Source organism: Rhipicephalus microplus, chromosome 8 (assembly GCF_043290135.1).
Source record: "Rhipicephalus microplus isolate Deutch F79 chromosome 8, USDA_Rmic, whole genome shotgun sequence".
Taxonomy (NCBI): Eukaryota; Metazoa; Arthropoda; class Arachnida; order Ixodida; family Ixodidae; genus Rhipicephalus; species Rhipicephalus microplus.
The window spans coordinates 46787827-46803737 of record NC_134707.1 but is presented as its reverse complement, the minus strand read 5'-3'; the positions used below and the strand labels follow the sequence as shown (position 1 = coordinate 46803737).

Genomic DNA, 15911 nt, shown 5'->3' with positions numbered 1-15911 from the left:
TAAAATGAGGGAGACTCATCGGGAGGTGTCTCAGTGCTAATGCTTTTCACAAAAAACGGTGCAAATATTTCGCCCAGCGTTGTTTGAGTGCGCAAAGCAAGGGACGTGTATACGAGTCTGGAGGTCGAGAGACGTTATCACACGTGCGAAAAGGATGAAAAGAGAGAGAGACTCTCGTTTCGGCTTCGCGAAAGCTTGAAATTGATAGATAATAAAGACAATTTTCTGGCCCAGCAGACGTCAGGGAAAGTCTCCGCAAAACAGGGTCAGATGCTCGGAGAGCATAAAAAATAAATTTTAGCAGTGCCATTTTTTGGGCGTGTTGGTAAAGGGAGCTTGACGACATATTGAGCGCTAAGAGACAGGGACAGGAGAGAGTGGTGTCCACTCTCTCCTGTCCCTGTCTCTTAGCGCTCAATATGTCGTCAAGCATAAAAAAGTGGAGTACGCGTTATATGAGAGTGACAGCCACTCAGAAAGCGAGATGAAGTGTGACTGTCCTTAGGTGTGAGAATCAATGCTAATTAAGAGAGTTGAGTTAATGAGCCAAAACTTTCCTAAATAACGATAATGAAAGCAAACTGAGCATTCATCTAGTGAAAGTGACACTAGTGACAGTGAACTCATAATAGTTGATTAGCGTTGTCACAGGCCGATATATATTTTTATTTTCTTATCTATATTTGGAAAACTATAGAAGGTAGCGTACGTTAGAGCCGGCTATCCCAACGTCATGACAGTAATGTACAAGAATAAATAGCGCACGGTTATACAATCACACGTGGCGGTTTCTATCTTCTAGTAACCTTGGGAAAACGCATTCTAACTATTTTTTCTATTTTTGACAAAGTTTCACGGGACGTTTTTGCATTTGTCTTCATTCAAAGGAATGACGATATATCAGCAATAAGGCGAACACAAGCACTGCTGCAGTGGACGAGCGGTTACAGCGCTCAACTACAATCTAGGAGGTACTTGGTTCGATTCGCAGAATCACTGAGCACTTTTTTTTTTTCAAGCGGTTGCCCGGCCTGACATTATGCGTGGTGGCGGGTACTAAGTTTTTGAGAAGTAGGCTTTCGCACTTGCTTCTTTCACTCCCCTTTTGACCCAAAAGCGCTGTACTGTGCTCCTTCAAAAATTAAACAATTCAGGGTTCATAATTTTCTCCTCCATCCTCTATTATCGCAAAAGTGTCCAGTGCTGAAATACCAATATCATACCTGGTATATTACTTTTCACGTGTTTGGATATTCGACCAGCAATCAGTCTTCACAGTGTTTTGAAGAAAATCTACACATGCAGTGAGCTAACTGCTTGCAGCCAAGTTGACTGCCTTTGTAGGGACACGCTTTCGTGCTAATTTGGTGGGCATCATCACATGCAGCAAGACCAAAGAGCACGGACAGTTAGAACTGATGCAAACAGAGTGATTAGTTTGTGTCTTCTCTCCCGCTATTTGTCATGCTGCACGCTTCAGTGTAATGTCGCTGTCAATGGTTAAAATGAACTATAGCAGTTAATCGAGTTCTGCTGAGAGGGTCCCGTATTGTCCCGAATGGAACAGAACAATGGCAATTTGATTTGTGTGATAAAGAGATACCCTGCTTTTGGCTACTAGAATAAATTTCTAAACTGAAGTTTATTTTTTATTAACAACAGTTCCAGTGCAGACGAAATGAAAAGTGCGTGGACAAAAATTGTGTATTCAGCTTGACTAGGTTTGTGACCTTAATTGTAATTGCGAACCGGTATCACAGTATGCATAAATATCACACACATATACAACCACGGGTGATAGCTTGCTTATTCTGATTAAAATTGAAAGGTTGAAATCGACGAAACCAACGCAATGTGTACGAGATATGCCATGTAGAGTAGCTATGCTCGAAACTAATCTTCGCAGGTTCGTTCCATTTTACCCAATTTCTTGCCCATGACTGTAGGTTGGCAAATGAAACTTCTTCGAACACACATATTCTGTGTAAGGTTACATTTATTTTTATGCAGTACAAAACAAATTGAAATGTATAATGGCTCAAAAGAGAAATAACTAGAAACAAATTCAGCCAAATCATTACCAAACTTACTCACCAATGATAAACGGATTCTCATTTAAAAGACACATACATACATACATACATACATACATACATACATACATACATACATACATACATACATACATACATACATACATACATACATACATACATACATACATACATACATATACGCACACACACACATATACATATGTACACCCATACATACATACACTCAAGTGTAAATATTAAAATGAATGGCTATAAAACAACAATTCTAATACACTCATTTTGAATATACTACAGAAAGTAACTTACGAGAGATATCCACCGGCACTGTTATGTCTGAACACGGTGTTTCTCGAATTATCTCGCAAAAGCTTGATGCATAGTTTTCTGCTGCTGCCCAGTGACAAGCAGTTTTTATAAAAAACACAAGAATAAAGCCCTTGACAATGTCATGCTAAAGAAAAGGGCTGTGCATCAATATTTTGTACATGTCTGCAATATCACTTTGTTTATTTACATAGCTTGGCTCATTCACAACCCACTAACAAAGCATGTTAGGACACTTGGGCTGAAAGTTGGCGGCACAGCACGAGTAAATTCTAGACAAAACATGAATAATACAATTATAGGCTACTAAGCTCCTTGGTGCAAACAGTGTTTATATTGACAGCTATAGGTGCCATTTCGTTTCCCCAAAACACTTCCCAAAGTAGAATCAACTTTATTTAGCTAAATGTTTCTATTCTGGCGCGTCGTGGTGGCTCAACGGTGGAAGCGACTCTTTCGGCCAAGAAAACAAAGACCAATTATTTTTCCAGTTCGTGAATTCACCCCATGCTAACATTGATGCAGCTGGTAAGAGTGCTTTTGGAGAGAGGAAACCACCACATTCCCACCAGTTGTGGCCTTGGGTAGCTACTTCACTTGGACAAAAATGATGAAAAACACTCCTCAAGAAGACTTCAAAGTTTGCACATCAACACAGTTCCCATACAGCTGTCTATTAGTCTGCTTGAAAAATATTGAGTTTACTGGTGGGCAAAGACTGTACACTATGTGAGGTGATGCTCCAGTGCACTGCATGTATGTCTTGCTGCTGGCCTCAACTGCGATGTTGCTCAGCACATATGCGTAAAATAACAACCAATACTATGCCACTGCAAAGTAATTATGTGTCATTTGCATGATACAGGGACCACAATAAAAGAACATAACAACATTTGCCTTCACAAAGTTCAAAAAATGTAAATAAATTTCCACAGAGTTTTCACAGTTCATCTGAGAATAGTAATATTGATTGTAAACACATTCTTACTTTCACTAACAAACTATTTTAAGATGCCAGATTCAATATTAGAGTATACCAGCACTTTTGTAGGGCTAAACAATTGTACAGGCACCTAGAAAAACACAAGTGAATGCATGGTATAGCTACATATAAAATAAGCACTTTTATTTCTAGTCTGAGTAGAGCTGCATAGATGATAAGTCACTTGCATTACATTATGAACAAACCTATCCGAGCAAAGTATACATTTAAAAAGTTACCCTTACACAGTAGATAAGTAGACTGTTGAAGGACGGACAGGCAGTGGGATAATACCCAAGCACTAAAATCTTCTGTTAAGATATACTAGGAGTAGTGATGATCTACTTCCTTCCAAATAAAATGATCCACATAGATTCACTTCCCAGAGCTTATACACTGATGGCATCATTGGTGCTATACAAATGAGTGTACACTGAAGGATTACATCGACTAAGTACATGATTACTGCATCCATGGCTTTACTTCTTGTACTACAAAGAATGCAGACACAGTTACCATTGGCGACCATGGATGCTGTGATTTCTGGCATGCAAATGTAGAGGCACGCAGGCACTTAACACACATGTTAAAAACTTCAGCTCAAAAATATTTGCCCACTAACACTACAGCAGCCTTTAAATTAGTGTCATAGTTTGGTATCTTCCATGCAAAATTTAAATAATTTTGAATGCAAGCAAATGAACTGCTGAATAATGCACTGCTAAGAAGTTAAGCAGCAGCTGCTCCTGATGTCACAATGTGCTCTTTCTGCTGTTGTAAACTTTGAGCAGGAGAACAGTCACTGGCAGTCCCTTTATACTTGTTGGTCTTCTGTGCTCTGTTCTTGATACACTGTACATGACCGTGGAGCACCAAACCCCTTGTTACTGCTGGAACTTAGAAAAATACAGATCATTGTTACAACCATGCTACATGCAAGAGTGTATAGTTGTCAATTATGTGCTCATATTTACAGATATTGTATTTTCAGAAGCCAATGACAAGCCTCAACACACACACAAACAGTGAAGACTGAAAATATATTTAATATGATACAAGAGCAAAACTACAAATTTATAGATGAAGGCATGAAACTTCTGCCAGACATAAAAAGCCAATAAAGTTTCTTCTATTTTGACTTTACACTAGGTGCGAGAAGCAGACCACAAATAAGTTCACTAAGAAATACAAGTTAGACTGCATTACAACGCAACAGCCAATGTTCATAACTTTAAGGCTGTCTAACATAGCCAGCTCACCGTACTGCGTATAGGAGCAAATGGGCAGTCTAGAAGAAACAAAGAACTTGTGGATTATGAGTGTGCTTGTTGCTGACATCTATTATTCTAAATGAAGAAAACCTTTCAAAAATGCACTTCATCAAGGGAAATAATCATACGCAACAAACACAACGGGCTCCTACAGGTGCCACCAACACTCACCATTATTGTTGATATCAGTGTCTTGCCGGATGGATATGCTGCGTCCTGCACAGAACACCAAAGGAGCGCTCCATGACTTGGATTGCATGTGTGCTAGCTGCATCGCTCTGCTGCTGAAATAGGCTAGCCACAGACAGAGAAATGAGAAGCCATGGCTTTGAAACACACTGAACGTCACCTTTAGAGATCAGCAATGCATACATAGGTCAGGTACAATTTGTAGAAAAATATATATCACTATGCAATTGTGGTGAACATGTTTGGCTGAAACATAAGCAACAGCACTGAGAGAGAAAAAGCTACATTAGGTAAACGATGCAGTTACTGGCCTTATGTCATCTGAAGCTTCTTCAATAGGTCTTTCTCCTTACAAGTTGTGAACAGCCAGGCAATTTTCACCCACTTGCTATTTCCTTCCAGAGCCCTTGATCCACAGAGGGAGTCACAAGCTCGAGAGCTCAATAAGGAATCAAAGTATTTGTGCTCGTTTCGAAGCACAAGCTTTTGAGCCTCAGATTATTGGAGTTTCATTCATAAGCGGCAGGCTTTCAGCTTTCAACATTCTCAATTATCTTGCAATTTAGTTCTATAAATGTTGAATAAGAATTATGTGTAAGAATATTACAGGTATCCACTGAAAGCAACCATGCTTGGGTTTCAATTTGTGCACAGTAAGTGGTGTTCTTGTAATCGTATGTATTAAAGAAAAACTAACCTTGCAGCCAGCCGTTAGGCAGTTTTGTGCCCTCGAAGCTCCCAAGCAGATCGCAGTCCTTCCAGATGAGGCTGCCATGCACGCTTCCACGCCCCATCCGCTGAATGATAACAGTCCCAGCAGTGACATAGGCTTGCATAGTTAGGGAGAACGCGTCCTTCCTATTTTTGTACAGGTGCTCCAAGTAATGATGAGGATTGATGTGCCAGAATGTTCAACCGATGAATCACAGGACCTTAACAAACCAATCTCTGCGATCTGTGAAGAGCCAAGAACGAGATATTTAGAAACAATCATTAAAGCACTCACTTCTAATACTTATTTGAGGAAGCTATCACTTCGTTAATGTGACCAAAATCTGCTATAATCACTTTGAAATAAACTGAAGCCTCATGTAAAATTTACGTACCGCAATATATATGTCCTACTGAAGTATAGTACTGGCACAGTGGTAATCGTCTATAGAACTAATTTTCCAAAATAACATAAATTTTTTGAGTGCAACCTGGCTTCTGAAAAATAAATTCACATTAACTTTCCAACTATCAAACGTGGTCAATCGACAGGCCCAACCTCATAATCAAACAAGAGCTCACTTGTATCAAATCACAAAAAACTTTTTATGTATTTGCTTCTTAATATATGTATGTATATAACAGTAGTAGTATATTTTTCATGCTTCAACTTACCATAGAGAAACATTACATCTGATGGGCTTAAAAACTTGCACACGTTATAGAACTGCGTGAATTATAGTACTGGTGAAATTTAGTTCTGCAAGGTGAACTCACCGATGGCAGCATTTAGTAGCCGTCTGTGTCATGAACAACCAAGTACGGCCAACAGGCAAAGGGCATCTGCAGACTGGAAGCTGCCAATGACAGCAATGAAGGGCTGGCCAGGCGTGCACGTCCATTGATAAAGTGTAAGAACTGGCCATGACCGGCTGTTTTCAAGGCTCTAGTGCCGTGAAAAACGATGGCCAGACGAACTCGGAAACCTGTAGTTAGGCGATATTGGCCTACAACTTCATCCAAAGCAAGGCACCGGTGAAATCTTTGCTTTTTCTGGGGGCCGAAGGGAAGCTTGACGTTCACGGGCTCTCGCTGCCACATAGAACTCTCAAGTTGTTACCGAAGAACAGTCCAGGCGCGCTTTCAAAGTAACACGATCCACAACAGAATGTAGCATCTCGCAGTTTTGGTTGATCACATCACAGCGCTAGGACTATGGTTATCACAAAAAGGAGAAGTGACGACTTAATAAACAAAAGCGCCAAGCTGCCCCACCACAACTTCGCCGGGCAAAACAGTTATCAACGCTGTCTTTCAATTTTCGGTCACACGAGCACAGCTTGTTCACAGGTCTTCGAACGTCAACACAGCACCACTGTTCACAACGAACATCGTTTCACTCCCGAACAGTACATTGCTCTCAAGTAAATAGAAGCGTACGGGCTAACTAGTGGCGAAGCAAGAACCGAGCGCGTAGTTCATACGTTATCGTACGTACTTGGGGTCACTCAAGTAACGTGTCGAAACGTGTAAATCCGAAATGTCGCACAGCACCCAACTGAGAGACTGGAAAGTCAAGCGAACGAACTGTTACCGGCACACAAACACACATTGCAGGCTTCTCGAGTGCTAGTTGCCGTCGATACATCGACGCCGATCCCCGCTTGATAACCACACCGACGCACAGGCTTCGCTGCGCTTCACCGTACACCATTGCACTGCCACAGCTTTCCGCATTGCTTACACGCATCGAAAGAGCTGCTGTAAACACAACACATCCGGTCAAACGCTGAAGTAACTCGTGCGAGAAGCATTTGCTGAAAGTCGCACCGACCGATATGCTGTTTACGACGCCATGTTGTTTTCGACAACTGCACCGCACGTAAGAGAGCTCTTAGAAAGTACTTGCACTATTTTCACGGCGTGAAAAAAATTTCTCTTATGTGCGAGGGGGGTGATATGACGAACAGGACAGGCGTGCCAGATGAAAGAAGTGTTTTGGCAACGTCACGGAGTGAGCTGATGTAGAGGGTATTGCTTCACAACCAATCACAAGCTGTGCCTGTCGGCCAAGCCGTCGTCTGCTCGCGTTTGTCGTCTGCTTCGATCAGAGCATGCGACAGGGGATTCGCCTTCGCAACGCTATTATTCTCAGGTCAAGTGGCCGCTGCATCGCACAAAATACATGTCAGTGGCTCGCTCTACCTTTGAATGATGTTCGTGCGCCAAGTTAAATGGCTGGTAATTGACGCAGGGATGAATTCAGCCAAGGTTTGCTCCAGAATCGTGAGGGTTTGCATATTTTCGGTGTCATACAAAGTTACTAGGGTCATTTCATTCCGATTGCTTGCCATATTATCACGGTCAATATCGGTGTCTGAACAGTGAGGGTGAAGATGCATGATTTGTTTGTAGTTCCATGCGTAATCACGCGCACCCCTAATAGGCTTTGGTTTACAAAGTACGCTTTTTTCCAGATCGTCCCAAAGTGTATCGACAGCTGTATTTCAGAGATCGCAACCATTGGACAGTTAGAGCCAATGAAAGTACACTAGAGCACAAACTTTATGAACCACTCACTGAAAACTTCCTCTCATTTTTATTTCCAATAGCGTGCAAAGAATGCGCTCCCATTAACCTCTTTGGTGGTAATTTCCACCAATGAGGCAAGGATCTCGAGTCGCACTGTTAATTGGATGAGATGGGGCGCAACACAACAACATAACAAATAAGGTTGATCCTATGTCATGTCGCGTTCGAATGCACCGATCATTCACGTATCACATTGGTTTTCATCCAACCACAAATCTTTACATGCGTAGTTTTATGCCATTGACGCCCAATAGAATTCTTCAATTACTGCGACTTCGAACTTATTGGACGGTGGTGGTTGTCAACACCATCCACTGCGTACAAGGGAAACAACACGCGAAGCTCAAAGCGCCGAAAGAAATAAAAACGCACCAGCAGTCATCAGGCAGCCCTTAATGGGCGTGAATTAACTCAAAACCAGCCAGGGCACCAAAGTATACCGCTGCGGCAGCAGGTTCTAAGTAGCCACATTGTTCCTAAGAGTGGTCCAGACCACTCTTGGGATTTTCTCTCAGCCATGCTGTTTTTACGCACAATTTCGCTTCGTGAATCCACTTACGAGCACTTTTCAGTGACGTAAGCAAATATAGCAACTGCATCACCATTGCTGACATGTTCCCGGGCAGTCACAGCGCGCTTTATTTGCAGTGGCTGATGTGACAACTATGGCCTCTTACTACGTTTTTTTCGTTTCGTGAATCGACTTACGCAACAAAATTTCTCTTGCCCAAAAATGTTTTCGTAAGTGAGTTTTGTGAATCCGGGCCCTGATCTTTTCGTTTATTTCAACTTCATTAATTCTTACCTTTCTTTCGCAAAATCGGTTCATATTTTCATCAGTTTCTTGCCGAAGGACACATCACCCCTGCAACAGTTAGCATCCAGTAGCCTGCCAAAAACTAGAGGTATGTCGTCACCGTGCGTCGTTCCAAACCAAGGTTGAATGTTGCTGCACATAGACACGTGATCTATTGCGTAGAAGTAGACGCCCTTGCCGGTTTCTTCCAAAATTGCGCGGTCTGCCAGTTTTTTTGCGGTGTCCAAGGTAGGACAATCGATATTCGTGTCAACCGATGCATCGGTAAGCGCCTGTCGAAGTTTTGCGTAATCAAACGGTAGTATGTATTTCATATATGTTTCAAGGAGAGTAAAAATCCGTGGAAGCTTGAGGGTGTTGTATAGTACGCCTAAGTAGTGAATCATTTCGGGTTTCGTTATAGGCCTTGGTGACAGAAACTGCGAGAATGTATCTCGCAAGCTGATGTAGGTAATTCGCGTTCCTTCGTTAGCAGTGTGCCGGATTATGATTTCCTTTTCACCAGGAAGCCTGGCATAAAGTGGAAGTCATGTGAAAGACGATCGATGTACCGCGACCGCTCCAGCCGAACAGCGTGACCTCGTGCGGGTCCCCGCCAGAGCTCTGGATGTTTTGCTGTATCCATTTCAGCGCGAGCACTTGATCGAGATGGCCCTGCTTTCCGTGAGCGTCCTCGGTGCCATCGTAAAGGAATCCGAAAGGCTGCAATCTGAAATTTGTGTTATGCCCATTTGGAAATTGAATTACATAACGTCCAACAGAAAGGTTTATTCCTTAAACTGCTAGCTATATCAGTTACGCGGTAAAATAGAGTTACTATGTAAAAAATGTCGTGTGTGAACCATAGATCTTCAATTTCACTTTACACCGCTTAAGTGCACGAGCACATACGCAGAGTAGTTGTTACGTTATATTCAAATATTTAGGATTCTTTTCTATTTTTCAAAATTATTATTACCATGAACTGTGGCAAGCAAATGTATGTAATTCACTGCTGTTTACACATTGCGATAATGGCTGGGTAATTTAGGGCGTCTAGCTGCTTAAGTGAATTCCTTATTGAAGAAGTGTAAAATCAGAAGTATGAGAAATATTGTACTGCCGGGGTTCCTTTTTCTAAAAGAGCCAAATCTAGATGTATATACTTGGCTCTACTTTATGAGACCATAAAGTAGGTCTAAGTATATTTCTCTCTAGAACATTTAATATCAAACTGGATTAATTCCCGGCTCAACCGTGAACACAGAAAGACAGATTCGAGTAACAAATATGCGGAACTTGCTGTAATTAAACTTATCCAGGTTCCTTCAAGCGACCCCATGTTAACAATAACCCGCGAAAACAACACGGCCGCATCTATTGCGTGTCATTTTTATCGTAGTGTTTATGCTGTCCACTTGCCTTCCAGGTATAGGCTACTATAGCAATCACCTGTGACCATCTGATCACGACACAGATCGACGATGAGGCACTAAGGACACATGTAAGGCATATAGCTCGAACACCCTGCCACCACAAAGCCTCTTTACCAGCAGAAAGACTACGTTCGTCATTTTGCCAAATGGTAACCACATATCGCGATTCTTTGCCAACATGCTTCACACCCACCGCCAGGCCTTCGACTCCTCCTTGGTGCCTGACTCAGGCTCATATCAAGCTAACTATACCTGGCATGCAAAAAAAAAAAAAGCAGATATGTCGTCACCTCCTCTTAGGGAGCTTGCTCTGTTCTTGTTATATGAGACGTATCAAGGCTGTATACACGTATATACCAACGGCTCTGTTTTACAGAAGAGTTCAACGGCATCATTTGTTATACCAATAAAAGACAAGAAAATTCAAGACCTCCCACCTTACGACATCAACAGGAGCAGAGTTCATAGCTCTTCGTGCCGCATTGCAATTCATCAGCGATAAACAGCCACAAAAATGGATAATTTTCAGTGACTCAAAGGCGGCACTGCAATCCCTTTTATCACCTTTACGCCACGGCCCGCATGAACAGCTGGTATTTGAGATTGCAGAAAAGACTTACCAATTCATTGAAAAGGGACATGAAATAGATTTTCAGTGGCCTCCAAGTCATTGTGGAATAATTGGCAATGAACGGGCCAATCGAGCTGCCCGTTCTGCCCACACTGAAAGCGATCAGATATTAATTACACTCTCCAGAACTGACGCTGCACGGAAACTCCGCATGCTTGCTCGCAAGCGCACCACGTCCCAATGGAACAAGTCACATTTCATCCACGCACGGTTATGTAGCTTAGACCCAACTCTCAGTCTTCAAATACCTCCGAAATTACGCCGACGAGACGCTACTATGCTGTGCAGATTATGGTTGGGCGTCGCATTTACCAATGCATATGCGTTTTGCACAGGAATAGCTGACACTACTGCACGCAACCATTGCGGTAGTGACGAAACAACTTGGCACATTATGTGTGAATGCCCACAATACTGCTCGCAGAGACATTCACTCTACAATGCACTAAATGAACTGGACAACCAGACTCTTTCGGAAGAAAGAATCGTGCGCTACCGACAGAACTTTACGTCGCACAAAAAAGGCTTTGAAGGCGCTTTTGCGCTCCTTGCGTTCACCCGGCCTGTCTAAACGACTGTGATCGGAACTCCCTGAATGTGTGCGCATGTGAATGTTTTTCTAATTTATTTTATCTCTCTCTATCTCTATCCCCTTTCCGACCCTTATTTCCCCGCCCCTGTGCAGGGTAGCAAACCAGTTCTTCTAGGTTAACCTCCTTGTCTCTTCCTTTTACTTATTTCTCTCTCTTTCTTGGTCCAATCAGAACGATCTCAGGACGATGAGTTGTTGCTCAAAGCTCGCACATAAAAAGCAAAAAGATGACTTTTTTGTATATTCCTTCTTGTCAGTTTTTCGTCCCAAGTTGCGCTCTACGGTACCACTTTCTCGCTCTGATCCACAATGGTAGATATTCTTGAATTAAAAAAAAATATATCCTCAGGATAGGATAACGAGCGTAGATTTATACTGTGAAGAAAGAGTGAAGGTAAGAAAGGTGAAGGGTCTTCGAGAGAATTTGTTAGATGATGAGAACGAGGAAACAGTGTAGACAGTGAACGATGATGCACCTTTTATTTAGCAGTAACGCTCGCTGTGAAAGTCTTGCCATCGCGAGTAAAACAATGCAACCAAATTCCTACCGACGAAAGCACAAGAATGATGCAAATTCTTGTTATAAAATATGGTTATGTAATTTATTCGCAGCCAGCCGTGTTTACTGCTTTTGCGTGGCGAATCCAAGCTAACATATAATGCGGGAATCTAAGGGCCAAATCAAAATTTTACTTCATTATACCGACGACAGGGGCTGCATATGCTTTAAATACAATATAGGCTGCTCTTCATAAGACATCTGGGGGCTGTCATCTTGGCCTGCTAGGTCAATGCGTTCTTGTTGTTATATATCATGACGCAATTGAATATGGTCTTGGCTCATCGTAGGCACCAACCCAACAACTTTCATGGGCGTGCGTCTGCCCTAACACTGTTAGTTTATCTCTTGGAGATAGAAAACACAACGGTTAACAGCCTATTTCGGCAGCACTCAAAACCACCCATAGGACTGTCTATAGGCTAGAAGTATTTTGCTGACACAAGCTCACTAGCGAAACACTGTTGGAGTATATAGGCCCGACTATAATTTCACTAGCGAGAAATTCACCAACAATTTGATGGCGCCTAATGCGACCCTTCAGTGCGTCTTAGAGTTGGGAAAATGCCAACTGTGATCGACGATTAGGCTTTCCACAAGGTATCGACTAAACCATGAATAACAGTTTTTGTGAAGTAGGACAACACCCACTACACCATTATTCACCTTCCTGGAAAAAACAAAGCACCCTCTACACAATTGCAAGGTATTATGGGTAGTTTTTTTATGTTACGTGTGTCAGATGAAGAATTTTGATGGGGCACATTGCAGCAAGTGGGAAGCAATAAAACAAAAAATATGTTACGCAATTAGCATTGTGTGATAAATACTTGTTGTTTTAGTCGTCTGCCACGCAATATACACTAAGGTAAATAGATTACTTTGTCTATCTTACACCTTTATAGGGTCAATTTGCAAATGTGTGCTCATCACCATCGTAGCAATGTGATGGAATGCTTGACTGCCACACATGAGTTTCTGGGTGAACTCGATCCTGGGTATCTGAACGCTGTTGCGTCAAAGAGCTTGCTTCGCAGAAATTCCGGGGTCGAGGTCGTCGCTTTTTGAGCGACAATCGTGGTTCTGAGTAAGGATCGAACCGGGCTAGTTGCGTGGCAAGCAGGTGTTCAACCACACGTCTATGCGTATACTTGGCAATGCATTGAAAATAACATTCATTTTTTTTTACATACACATGCGTTCTATACACAGGCTCCACACTACAGCATGTATAATCCACTACGGCGTCTCCCACAATGATATGATGGTTTTAGGACGATAAACCCCACATATCAATCAATTACAGAATCACTACATGTATAATCGAAGAATACCATCTTTAAAAAACATAGCTACATTACAGCCCGCCAACACACTCGTTTTGGTATCTATCTATCTATCTATCTATCTATCTATCTATCTATCTATCTATCTATCTATCTATCTATCTATCTATCTATCTATCTATCTATCTATCTATCTATCTATCTATCTATCTATCTATCTATCTATCTATCTATCTATCTATCTATCTATCTATCTATCTATCTATCTATCTATCTATCTATCTATCTATCTATCTATCTATATATCTATCTATCTGTCTATCTGTCTGTCTGTCTGTCTGTCTGTCTGTCTGTCTGTCTGTCTGTCTGTCTGTCTGTCTGTCTGTCTGTCTGTCTGTCTGTCTGTCTGTCTGTCCCTTGAACTCTGTGCTGCGTACCAAGATTGATTTAGCGTGATATTATTGTATCACGTATATAAATTCCGGTTCGCAAGATCAATATGTGGAAATGCGCGTTGTGAATGCGATGTTTTACATGGCACAGCATGGAGGTACGGGCAAAGATTTCCTTCACTTGATATACACCGTAATCACTATGGCATGACGTGGCCGCAAGGTCAACAAAAAAGAAAGGTCTGATCATGGAAATCATAGCAGTATGTCACGTGTGATATGACTTGCATGACTGTCTTGTTGCGCTTCAGACTGTTTTGGTAATATTATATATAAAAATAGACATCCATGCTACAAGTAATCAGTGCGTAAGGAGCATTAATGACAGTTCATGCGCTCTATATACAAGAGTTTTCTTCTTGGCATGATGTATACCAGATTGTACGTTCACGCAGGCGTGGCAAACATGCCACAGTGAAATACTGAACTACATGTTCTAGCGTGAATGTTCCTACTTGTCTAAGCGACAGAAATGCCTTGTATTCTGCTTTTTGCTGACTGTTTCACATTCTATGGATTGCCACAGTGCGTCGGATCTGCCGGGCTTTATAGCACAAATAGCGTAGTATGTACCCGGCAAGTGTGACTGTAGCAGTTACCCATAGAGTGATTAGAAAAGGCTCTGAAAGGGCGGTCTTCCAGCTCTCGCTGCGACTGTTATGTGCGTTCCACGCAGACCTGGCCTTTTTTTTTGCGCCGTTTCACTTGTTCGCTCATGCGTCAGATGTATTAATTCAACGCCGCACAAGTTGATATATATGTTCATTGAGTGAACCAGAAGATGAATAGGAAAGTTAAAAACCACAGCGTATCCACGGAGTGAATGATGATGAGTGGGGTGAAGCGTCCGTCAGCCCGCCCGTGTTTTCGTTCGTCCGTCCGTCCGCGCGACCATCTATGCGTCCATCCGTGCGTCCATCCATGCGTTCGTCCATCCATCTGTGTCCGTCCGTACGTCCGCACGACTATTCATCCACCCATCCGTATGCTAATCTGTCTGTCCGTCCATCCATGCTTCCATCTAGTGAACACTCCAAGTACCGCCATCTACCATCTCGCATCCCCCGTGGCACATACCCGCTCTAGAGCGGGTATGTGCCACCGGTGGCTACGTACTACTACATACGTACTAGTGATGGGCAGACCCACGCCTTAAGAAGCCTCGCCCCTAAAAAAAGACTCCCACTTGTCGGGGCATGATGATAACTTTCTTGTGCCACACTACATCCGTCTGCTGGCGTAAACAGCTCCGCTCATAACATTTTTTTGTCGGCTTGAGAGTGTGATTGAACAACACACAGCTGTTTCCGAACATTTCAATAATTACATGAAAACCAGCTAGATGGAAAACAGCAATCATTCAAGGTAAGCTCAGGTCATTCCACTGTGCAGCGCACGCCTGCATGTCATCGGAACCTAGTTAAAGCAAAGCACTTTCAGCAGCTGCTCCGCCTGAGATAAAGAGAAAAAGGGGGGAAGAGAGCCCTAAAGCTTTTTCTTTAGGAGTAGAACGCGATAGCGACATTCGGTTTCTAGCACGTATTACAAACACTTAGTGAACGAAACTTTTAGGAATTTTCTATGCACTCACTGTATGTAGCCTCAAGGAAACAGGGGCGTGCGTGTGCCTTTCGTAGTAGGGTACTGGCTTTCAACTACGAAGCCAATTATGATAATCAGGTATTCTGACGCCCATTGGCAGTGGACGCTTGTACCACGCATAATTACTGCTACATTTCTTGTGGCATTGTGAAGCATGTATACTGGACGCACGTGTTTGCAAAGCATGAAAGCCACTTTCACTGCATTTTTAATCAGAGGAAGTTATTTTCGCTGTTCCGATAAGAAAAAGCGTGATCGTGTGGTAGTAGAACCACTAGCCACGCAAACAACCCGGGTTCGATTCTCACTCAGACGGAAACGACACTGGTTCGGAGCCCACTATGTTCCAGGGTTTTTTTTTTGTCATATATCTATTTTATTTGCATCATTCTCGAATTTTCTGTCACGCACAAGATGATGACTCCTTGTCG

General features: G+C 42.4%; 1 long non-coding RNA gene across 1 annotated transcript; it reads right to left on the bottom strand.

The window, feature by feature from the left end:
- Positions 1 to 993: 993 nt before the first annotated feature.
- Positions 994 to 13385, bottom strand: LOC142768994 (uncharacterized). Its single transcript, XR_012885591.1, has 2 exons — positions 6312 to 13385; positions 994 to 5778 (listed from the first exon to the last, which is right to left on the bottom strand). It is a non-coding gene; the product is annotated as an uncharacterized LOC142768994 (long non-coding RNA).
- Positions 13386 to 15911: the final 2526 nt, after the last annotated feature.